The sequence below is a fragment of the Trachemys scripta genome, chromosome 2, assembly GCF_013100865.1.
Source record: "Trachemys scripta elegans isolate TJP31775 chromosome 2, CAS_Tse_1.0, whole genome shotgun sequence".
Taxonomy (NCBI): Eukaryota; Metazoa; Chordata; order Testudines; family Emydidae; genus Trachemys; species Trachemys scripta.
This window is the reverse complement of record NC_048299.1, coordinates 156,254,989-156,266,357: the sequence shown is the minus strand read 5'-3', so window position 1 is coordinate 156,266,357 and position 11,369 is coordinate 156,254,989. Positions and strand designations below refer to the sequence as shown.

The window sequence follows — 11,369 nt, the reverse complement described above, 5'->3', positions numbered from 1 at the left end:
ATAAAACAATTTTCAGCTTACTTCGGAGTTGCCAGTAAAGTATCAACACCATGAGGAATGTCAGAACGGACACTCTCCACCTAATTTGGCAGAATAGCACCCAGATCCATCCCCAGGGGATCTCTTCACCTGAGATGGCATTGCCCATAATTATTGATTTAACCTCCACTGCCTGATTCCATGCCTCAGAGTATTTAACACTGACCTGGTCCACGGTCTCCCCTATCCGAGTGTACCTCAGACGGCCTTCCCCAATGCGCCTTTGGGCCACAGCCACCAACTCCTCGATCTTCGCCTGCAGGGCCTGTAGACCCTCCTCTAGATACTTACTGCCGTAGTGCCATTCCGGATCCCACGTTAGGTTACTCGTCATTGACGGAGTACGGTGGAGCCGCAGCCTGTCAACAGTCAGGGTTGCCCTTCGGGGGATCGTCATGCACCGGATGGATGTCTCGAGGGGGAGGGCTTTCCATTTAGCTCGATGGAGTGGTTCTTGGCAGTCACACACCAGTAGGTACTGTTCATCTGGACCAGCTCCGTGTGCACCAGTTTCTCAGTGACAGCCACTTCGAACTTCAACAGATTTGTTAGAACATTATAAGGGCATATACATAGAATTTCCTTATCAGAGTGGGTGCAATATTCACTAGGGTACAATGCATATTCTGAGTTCTCTGGGAAAGCAATACTTTTTATTTTAGTAACATGACCTCTCCATACTGGCAGAGAGGTCACCATTCTAGCTCGTTGTGAGTGAGGGATTCCCAGAGGCACTAGGAGACTGAAGATTATGCTGTGACCTGTCCAAACCGGTCTTTGGATTCATTGATTTTCTGTTTCCCCATTTCCATGAAGGGGTACTGGGGAGATTGTAACAGGTCTCCTGGATGGCAATGCCCTGTGTAGTGATGGCAAGGTTTGCCCTGCATTTCAACAACTTTCCTCCAATTCCTTTATTTGGGTACCATTTATTAACAGGCTGCTGAATTCTTGACCCAAGTATTTTGTTATATCCACTGAGGTGGATAGAGTTTGACAGATCCTTTAAGCTGTCTAGGATCAGTCGACTGGCCCTATTAGTATCCAATCCTCCCTTTTACATGGCACACTACTTGCGTCCTTCATCGTGCACCACAGGGGCAGCAGGAGCCACAGCAGGAATCTCCTCATGGTCGCCCTTCAGTCCTTCTTCCTGTTCACCTGTGGAGAGACTGAGTATTGACAAGCACTGGTTCAAACAATTTTAACTGATTTTGGTGCCTTTGAAAAGTTTTCATTTTTCCCTAATCCTTAAATGCAGATTTGTTCAGACTGCTGTTATTATTCAGCTGGGTTTGATTTTCTTTTACTTGGTCGTATAGGTATTTTTTATTTTTATTTAATTTATTGTTTAATACCTTTATATAGTTCTGTAACCTGTCTGCGAAGGCCCCAGTAAAAATCAATTTGCTGATTCTGCCACGGTCCTTTTGGCTGTAGTTGATGGTTCAGGGGTACTTTCTTCCTTCTACACATTTTCTTATGCACATGTTACACATCTTTTAATTGTAAAGCTTCCCCTCCTTCGCCCCCCCATGGCTGGCCACCACCATTGCTTCAGGGCAGCTTTTATTTTCCTCCATCCCAGGTGAGCTGGGGAGTGGGTGGCATGGAGCAGCAGAGCCCTTATGCTCTCAGGGGCTACTAGCTCCTTACCCCTCCGCCCACCCCAGCCCATGCCAAAAGTGATTTTTTTATACACACAGCCTTATCCTTCTAACTTGGTTTTTTGTTCCTTGCTTGAGGTTTTATGATGTGCTTCTATTTTGACTACTGCCAGTTCTGATGGTAGTTTGACAGCTTCTGTTAGTTTAACTGCATTTATATTATTAATGGGTTTGCCGGTCCGCCTGACCACACACCCATGTAGTCATGCACTACTCCGAATGTGTACCTGCTGTCTGTGTACACTGAGTCTTTTGCCCTCCCGCATTCTAAGGGCTTCAGTGAGGGCTGTCAGCTCTGCTTTTTGAGCTGATTTTGAACCATTCAGCTGACCTGACACTATTACTGTTCCATTACTAACTACAACTGCTCATTCTGTATTTGGCACTTCATTTTCATACTTTCTTGACCCATCTACATACAAAAGGATGTCTGGATTCTTTTAATGGCTTTAACTCTTTTTAACACTTCCTCTTTCCTATCTATGAGACATTCGTGTACCTCTTTATTTATGTTCAGGTATTCAGCTACATTTTTTCCTTTGTTCCTCACTCTGGAGAAGTTGGGATTTTGCAGGTACACAGTGTTGACTCTCACTGACTCTTCTGGGTTTCAGCACCAGTTAGTACAGTGGGGTATTGAGTCTTACTGTAGTTAGGGTAAAGATGGAACAGCTTTCCCATTTTGGGTAAGCCCAAGCTGGGGGCAGAGGCTAGAGCTTGCTTTACTTTTATGAATGCCTCCTTTTGTTCTGCCCCATATTACTGACTTATTTGCAGGTTTTCCCCCATAAAAAGTTTTTGGATCGGTTCTACTATCTCTGAGTACTCCAGTATGTATGTCCTGCAGTAATTAAGGAGGCCCAGCACTTTCTGGACTTCCTTAAAAACTGTCTGTGGTCTTTTTAACTCTTGAATTGCCTGCTTGTGAATAAGACTAAGACTATTTTGATTCTTGCCTCAAAGCTAATTTCTTTTAATATGGTTTTGCACCTGAGGATTTTTTTTTTTTTTTTTTTTAAAAAAAAAACAAGCATTCCTTGTTTTTTATTTTTTTTTTTCCTTGGTTTTTGTAACTGTTAAAATTCTTAATTTTTTTTTTAAAAGCAAAAACTTGTTTTACTTTTGGGGGGGGGGGGTGGAGGGTGGCAGATTCTTACTTACAATATCCCTTCCTTTAACAAATATTTTTGCTAATTGCAGGCAAAACAGGAGTTAACCTAGGAAAGTATGGTGGGGGTTTTTATAGGCAGCCAGGTTTTAATGGCTTTGACCTTTTAAGGGAAATTATTTTACTGTTCAGTTATTAAAGCCATGAGGTAGTGTAACTCAGTTTCTTTTTTATATAGTAGACTAGGTATGTCTTTATGCTGCCATTTATGGGCAGTTTTCTCCTTTTTTATTAGGAAGGTAATTTTCATCAACGCGGATGCTTTCTGGCTTGCTTTTGAATTCAAAGCCATTAGCAGCTCAGAGACTCTGTCTTAAAAAAGGGACACAATCAACTTTCAGAGTTTTGATTACTTTACCTTCTGCTTCCAAAACACACAGGAATTTGAAAAATAAGACAACCTATTGTGGCTCCTTTTGGAGTCCTAATAGGATTTTAATTAAGTAACATGTTTTGTTTGCATTTTTTACCCCTTCTACAATATATACTGCACATGTTCTGGGGAAAATGCACATCTCTTTCATAGTTTACCTTTTATAACATTATATTAACTATATTACTTTTTACATAAGGTTTAACTGTGTCTTTTGTGCTTACAGAGTTTTTATGTATCCCTTAATAACATGACAGTCTAATCACACACACACACACACACACACACACACACCCCTGTTGCTTTAGAGGGGCACCATCTTTTTTTTATTTTTCTGCTACAACTTATCTGCTATTTTGTTACCAAAAATAAATTTAGAACTTTTATTTTTCTGGGTTTGATTGCCCTGCTGCAGCCATGACTTTGGTTTTTATAAAAAATATTGAATGTTATGAAGTATTGAGGTACCTTAAGGATTAAATGCAAAATACCAAAGCTAAACAACACTAGTGATCTGTATTGGGCAAGAGTGTTTAGTTTTGCAACTTTAAATGAAAGATTTAAATAGATTTAGTGGTATTATTTTAAAACAAAAACCCAATTTATTTTAAGCTTACAAAAACAGAGGTTTCCAAACCAGGAGTGTTGATTTAGGTTTAAAACCTTACCTATTTACTTAATATATAAATTTTACAAAGCTGTTCATAGATTACATTTGGGGTAGTTAAGTTTCTATTGAAACTTCTTACCTTTTTTTTTTTTTTTTTTTTTTAAGCGAATTTGTCCAAAGTCTATTTCAATCAGATGGTCTCTTTGCCTGGATTATTTACAGACATTTCTTTGGGAAAGGGCCCATTTTCCTTCAGAATGGCTGCAAAGAAGCCAAGAACACTTTTTTGAAACATTGTAAAAATGTTAAACTGCTTAATTCCCTTCAGCCACTGCAGAGTTTAAACAAAAAAAAAGTTGTTTTAAAACACTTGCTTATCTCCCAAAATGACACCTTCATTAAGTCAGATTTCACCATTCCAAGTATTGTTCCAGAGGTCTGAATTCCCCATTCCTGTACTTTGGGATTTTTTGTGTGTGTGGTTATGTTGAGTATATCCAATATAACTATTACTGCTTTGTCACTCCATTTAACAAATTCTCTCTCTGGTCCGGCTGCAACAGAGTTTGCTTTTTTAACTGCTGCTTGCAGAGTTTTGACATGTTTATACTCCAAATATTCCCGATGGCTGACTCTCTTCTCCCCCCTTTGATGCCAGGGGTTTTAATCACCCTGGCTGCTGACCTTGTTGGGAAATGTACGTCTTCCCCTTGACACCATGATCTCAATCTTCATGGCCGTCAGCCTTGATAGGGATGTGCGTCTCCCCCACCACTTAACACCGTAGTCTCAAGCTCCACGGCTGTTTAGCCTTGATGGGGATGTGAGTTTCCCCCTTTAAATTCTGTGGTCTCAATCTCCATACTGACAGCTTTGATGGGGGGGGGGGGGGGTGTATGTCTTAAGTTACACACAATTGGCGGCCTTATTGGAGACTTGTGCTATTCAAAGGTGTGTACGTCACATGCCTGGAGGGGGGAGGAGGGCGCTCCCCAGGGCTTGCAATGAGGAAAGGGGACCACCAATTTGCACTGCCTACCGCTTGCATACCCAGCCAGTCCTGGGCTTAACTCACGGCCAATCGCTTGTTGGTGGTTTGTCCAAGTCCTCCGTAACACACCCCTTGAGCAGTACATAACCCTCTTGCACATGTCTCCCCTCCCAATTGGTACCCCCCCCCCTTTTTTTAAAAACCCTCCGCTTGTACTAACATGTCCAGGTTCCTTTGCACTTAAATTTAAAAAGTGGGAACACGATGTGTCTGAAAGGGGATGAGAGATCTCTATCCCTAGCCTAATGAGGTGGTAAATTAAACATACTCACCTCTTGGATCTCAGTCTCAGTTCCTCAATCAGTTCACAAGCTTGTATCCCGGACGAGCATCCATCTGAAGGAACAATAATCCACACCGTGTAGAGTCAAGCACAGGAGTTTATTACTCACAGCGCCATAGGTGCCAACTTTCTCTGGTGCCAGTGGGTGCCTGTGCACCCCACCCCTTTCCTCACCCCTGCCCCCACCCCAACGCAACCCCCTCCCCGCCCCCCCTCCACTCCCGCCCCCAAAGAACCCACCCGATCGCTGCCCCCCCCCCGCCCCTATTGGATCCCTTCCCTGGCCCTGCCTCTTCCCCCTCCTCCCTCCCTGCCCTGCAAATCAGCTGTTTCACAGCACAAGTGCTGGGAGGGAGGAAGAAGGTGAGCTGGGGCAGGGTGAGGCCACGGGGAGCTGCCTGTGGGTGCTCAGCACCCACCAATTATTTTCTCTGTGTGCTCCAGCCCGAGAGAGGGAAAAAAAAAAAAAAAAAAAAACCACACACCACAGGAGAATGATCTGAACTGTAGTTACAGGGTGGTCTCGCTGCTCTAGGTAGCGCTGCCTCCAAATCCCCATGGACGTGACCTGCACCCTTCTTACAGGACAGTCACTCTGACTCAGAAACCAAAGGAGAAGAGTCATGTGAAAGGAAAAAGGAGACACCTCTGAACTCTAATTGCAGGCAGGTCTCACTGCTCTAGGTACCCAAAGGGCTCACTAACCCCCTGTAAGCAAGTCATGTGACCTGCCACCTAATTGCGGGGCAGCCACTCAAGGCCAAGGCACTAAAAGGAGCTAGGAATGAGACCCAAACCTCTCGAGATGGGGGGAAAGGGGGGGGGAACCTCTCTAAACAAAGTGGCTCATGTACCAAAAGGGGAAAACAAGAGAGATCCCTCAGACCTAAGGTTCTTGGCAGTCCATCATTGCCCCAGAAGGGACAGGGACATGACCTGAGCCATAGATGCAGGGAGATCACACCATCTAGAGGAACTTAAGCAAGCAGCCCAAACACCTTTTCAGCCTTAAGGTACGAGACCCAAACCATAAATCGTGCCACTAGATGGGTAAATAGAGGCCATAAAAACAAACAAGACGTCTTTTTCTAGGTCTGGGAAGAGCTCATTCAACCAAACAAACCAAATAAAAAAAAAAAAAAAAAAAGCTGCAGCGATTCACAAATAAAAAAAGAGACAGACAGATCTTCCACATCACATTTGCTCTCCAACACAGACATACCACATGACACAGCACTTCCCAAAGCAGAAAAAGAGCTAACTGGGAAAGGCTATGGGCACAGGGTATTAAAAAGGCAACAAAAGGTCACCCTGCTCATGCCACGGATGAGAGGAATGAGACCAGAACCCTACTTACAGGGCGGTCAGGCCGACTATCTGGCCATAATTCTATATTACCTAGGTTTCAAAGGGGAGAGATGTGAACCCTAGTTATAGGGCTGTCACACCGACTAGCCAGCCATAAGTGTCTATGACCTAAAGGAAAAGGAGGGGAGTGACCTGAACCCTAGTTCCAGGTGGTCCATCCGACTTGTCAGACAGCCGGGTGTAAGGGAACGGACCTGGACCCTAGTTCCAGGGAGGTCCATGCCGACTAGCCAGCCACCAGGGTTTAGCACCTAGAGCTCACAAGGGGAGAAACCCCAACCCTACTTACAGGGCATCACTCTGTCTCAAGGTACTTAAGGGCTCAATATCCTTGTGGAATGAAAAATCAAGACCTGAACTCTTCTGAAGCGAGCGGTCTTTCTGACTGCCTTGCTGGAGCACCACAGTGCCAAGAAAGCCGAAAGGGGAAAGACCGAAACCCAGAGTTACAGGGAGGTCACTGGCGTCCAGCCTAGTAAGCAAGCCCTAAACCCCACCAACGACAGGGCCGTGAGCCGGACCCTGATTACAGGGAGGTCACTGAGTAGCATGCCAACAGTTCTTAAACCCACCACAGCAAAAGGCGAGACCTGAACTCTACTTACAGGGAGGCTACATTGCCCATAGGGATTAAAGAGCTCGACCTCCTCACTGAGTCACAGGGGTTTCACCTGCACCCTTCTTACAGGATGGTCACTCTCTCCAGACGGTTAACAGAGCCAAGGGGGAAGAGACCTGCACCCTACTTACAGGGAGGTCTCGCTGCTCAAGGTACTCTCTCTCTCCCATCCCCCCAAAGAGGAGTGACCCCCGCCCCCGCCCAGTTACAGGGCAGTCGTTGTGCCCGATGCATATTTTCTCCTCCTCTTCCATCTTCTGTTTCCTCCTTCCCATTTTCTTCCTCATGTGCTGGAATCAAAGAGAGAGATTGTGCAAGACAGGATTAAGAGAATCCTTAGGTCTTCAAATATAAACAGTGCACATTAAAGTTGCTACCTTGTCGTCTTGCCTCTACAGGCAGCCTTCAACTTATAGCTGGAAGGGAATTCTGAGCAGTCCCCATCATGCGCTTTGACGGCACACTTGACACCCAGGCGTTCATGTCTCCCAAAGTGCCAAAGGCTCAACTAATGCCTCTGTGGAGCCAGGTTTCCTGCTTCCTCACTATAAAATAAATCAGCAGCACATTATGCCTGGAGGGCAGCGAGAAATGCACTTAAATAGCAAGAGTCACAGACACAACATGCACTGTACTGACTGGTTCAACAACAACAACAACAACCAAAAAAAAAAAAAAAAAAAAAAACAGGTAAAGGGGTGAAGGTTTAAACGGAACCTTGAATTCGCCAGCAGTTGTTGCAGACTCTCTGGACTCCAATGATCAAAAGCGAGGCAGAACCCAGGAGGCGTCGCTGCAGAACCTTGGGCGAGCTTGAAAGGCACTCCAGAGGGCCAGGACTGTGCCGGGAGCATCAGAGGGGCCGACGTGACTTGCACCCTAACCATGGAGGAGGTCCCTCTGCTGAGCCTAAAGGACCAGAACCCCACAACAGCAAAAAGAGTAGGACCGCAACCCTGATTACAGGGAGGTCCCAAAGGCCCAAGCGATTAAGACCTGAATTCCCCCCATAAGCGAGAGGGACGTGACCTGAGCCCCAATTACAGAATGATCACTCTGGCTAGCCTGCAAGAGCAGCATAATGACAAGATGCTAAGAAGGGTTTTGGTCTCTACCCTAAGAGAGGGTGAGCTCTTGGGGGACCAAGACGGCCCCCTAATCCCACATAAACGAGAAAAGTGACCTATGCCCTGCTTACAGGGAGGTCACACCGACCAGCCTGTCAAGGGTTCATAAGCCCAAGAGAAAAAGAGGGGAACGATCTATACCGTAGTTACAGCGTGGTCTCGCTGCTTTAGGTACCACCCTCTCCAGATCCTCACTGACGTGACCTACATCCTTCTTACATGACTGTCACTCTGACTCAGAAACCAAAGGAGAAGAGTCACGTGAAAGCAAAAAGGACACCTCTGAACTCTAATTGCAGGCAGGTCTCACTGCTCTAGGTCCCCAAAGGGTTCATTAACCCCCTGTAAGCGAGTGATGTGACCTGCCACCTAATTACGGGGCGCCCACTCAAGGACAAGGGACTAAAAAGAGCCGGGAGGGCCAGGGACAAGACCTGAACTCTGGAGACAGGGGGAAATCGCTAAACAAGGTGGCTCACGTACCAAAGGGAAAAGAGGTCCCTCAGACCTAAGGTTCTTGGCAGTCCATCATCTCCCCAGAAGGAAGAGGGACGTGACCTGAGCCGTAGATGCAGGGAGATCACACGGTCTAGAGGAACTTAAGCAAGTGGCCCAAACACCTTTTCAGCCTTAAGGCACGAGGCCCAAACCATCAATCGTGCCACTATATGTGTAAATGGGGTCCATAAAAAACAAACAAGTTCTTTTTCTAGTTCTGGGAAGTGCTCATTCAACCAAAACAAAAAAGCTGCAGCAATTTACAAATAAAGAAAGAAAGACCTTCCACACCCATGCACATCACATTCGCTCTCCAACACAGACATACCACATGACACAGCACTTCCCAAAGCAGAAAAAGAGCTAACCGCGAAAGGTTATGGGCACATTGTATTAAAAAGGTCACCCTGCTTATGCTTATGAGACCTGAACCCTACTTACAGGCCATAATTCTATATTGCTTGGCTTTCAAAAGGAAATGGACCTGAACCCTGGTTACAGGGTGGTCCACGCTGACTAGCTGGCCATAATTCTATATTACCTAGGTTTCAAAGGGGAGAGATGTGAACCCTAGTTATAGGGCTGTCACACCAACTAGCCAGCCATAAGTGTCTATGACCTAAAGTAAAAGGAGGGGAGCAACCTGAACCCTAGTTCCAGGGCGGTCATACCAGTTCGCCTGCCATAAATGTCTATCACCTGGATTAAAGAAGGGAAGAGACCTGAACCCTAGTTCCTAGGAGGTCCATGCCGACTAGCCAACTACCAGGGTTTAGCACCTAGAGCTCACAAGGGGAAAGACCCCAACCCTACTTACAGGGCGGTCACTCGGTCTCAAGGTACTTAAAGGCTCAATATCCGCATTGAATGAAAAAATCAAGACCTGAACTCTTCTGAAGCAAGCAGTCTTTCTGACTGCCTTGCTGGAGCACCACGGTGCCAAGAAAGCCAAAAGGGAAAAGACCGAAACCCAAAGTTACAAGCAGGTCACTGGCATCCAGCCTAGTACGCAAGCCCTAAATCCCACCAACCATAGGGCCGTGAGCCGGACCCCAATTACAGGGAGGTCACCGAGTAGCATGCCAACGGTTCTTAAACCTACCACAGCAAAAGGCAAGATCTGAACTCTACTTACAGGGAGGCTACATTGCCCATAGGGATTAAAGAGCTCGACCTCCTCACTGAGTCACAGGGGTGTCACCTGCACCCTACTTACAGGGTGGGTCATTCTCTCCAGACGGCTAACGGAGCCAAGGGGGAAGAGACCTGCACCCTACTTACAGGGGGTCTCGCTGCTGGAAGGACTGCTGGGGTCAGGCTCGCTCTCGCTCCCCGCACCCCGCGGAGTCACTTCCCCCAGGGACAGGGAGGCCGTTCGTGGTACTGCATGGGAAGGGCTCGAGATCGGGAGTCTCTATCCTGCTGCTCCGGGTGTTTCTGAAGGTTCAGAAGCAGCAAGTCCCGCTAGGGCGGAGCAGGTGCCTCGGCGCTGTCGCCCTGCGTGCGGATGGGGATTCCGAGGGCGGGGCGGGCTCGTGCCCCGAGCTCCGGAAAGCTCGGTCGGGGAGGTGCTGTCCCCCCTCGCTGCGACGAGGCCAATTTCTGCCGGCCCTGCGGACCGCCCACAACCGCGCCCAGATTTCCAGCCAATCACAGAGCCCCTGTCCCGCCCTATCAGGTTTTCTCCTCCCCGCCCCTCGTCCTCTCACGATAGCTCGCCCGCTTCCCGCCAGGTCCGCCGACCTGCTCTTCTCCCCCCGCATATCGCCCTAGCTTCCCCTTTCTCAACTGCCCCCACCCAGCGGTGACGGAAGCGGGGATCAGCCCCCCCATTTTTAAAAGGGGGAGAGTCATGCCCCTCACTGTCTAATATGGGTATAGTTTGGGGGAGCAGGGAGCCGCAGTGACCCCTCCACCTGCACGCCTTTGCAGCCGGTATCAGCTGCCTGAGGTTTGCAGTTTGAGGGGAGTAAGCTACACCCATATTAAAAAGTGGGGGGCATGGCCCGCTGCCCCTCCTCCATCTACAAAGGCTACAGCCCTTTTGCCCCCACCCCCACTGGAGGCAGCGTCAAGAGTGCTGTAGGTCCGGGTGCCTGGCCAACGGCCTCCTGCTTCTCAGGGGTACAGGGAGCCCCCGCTGAGGCACTTTCAGCTGCACCCCTACTGTAGCCTCCACCTCCTCCCACGCAGCTGAGCCCATGGTGAAACGTGGGGCTGGCTTGGCACAGGCAGCCCGTGAGAGGGTGAGGCAACGGCACCACAAGAGAGCCCTAGCTTTGTGCAGACAGTGCCATCACCCTCCCCTCCCACGGTATAAGGGAGAGACAGGCCCACCTCTGCTGTCTCCTCTCCCCCCACAATGCTAGGTCATGCCACAACCCATATTCTAAAATTTGCCATATTGCATATGTAACAGACGGTACATGCACAGCGCTGATTTTAAGGTGTAATTGTAGGTGGTGCAGACGTACCCAACCCAGCTTTTATTTACACGGCACAGGTAACAATTGTAGAGACGATTTAGCATCAGGGGTTCCAGTGCAGGTTAGCAACCTCAGTACCT

The 11,369-nt window shown here is 47.6% G+C and overlaps 2 long non-coding RNA genes across 2 annotated transcripts; both read right to left on the bottom strand.

The window, feature by feature from the left end:
- Positions 1–899: 899 nt before the first annotated feature.
- LOC117873035 lies at positions 900–7,375 on the bottom strand. Its single transcript, XR_004644625.1, has 3 exons — positions 7,310–7,375; positions 5,181–5,244; positions 900–1,211 (listed from the first exon to the last, which is right to left on the bottom strand). It is a non-coding gene; the product is annotated as an uncharacterized LOC117873035 (long non-coding RNA).
- A 3-nt stretch (positions 7,376–7,378) lies between these two features.
- On the bottom strand, positions 7,379–10,339 carry LOC117873034. The gene is made up of 3 exons (XR_004644624.1): positions 7,896–10,339; positions 7,556–7,723; positions 7,379–7,468 (listed from the first exon to the last, which is right to left on the bottom strand). It is a non-coding gene; the product is annotated as an uncharacterized LOC117873034 (long non-coding RNA).
- Between the last annotated feature and the right edge of the window lie 1,030 nt (positions 10,340–11,369).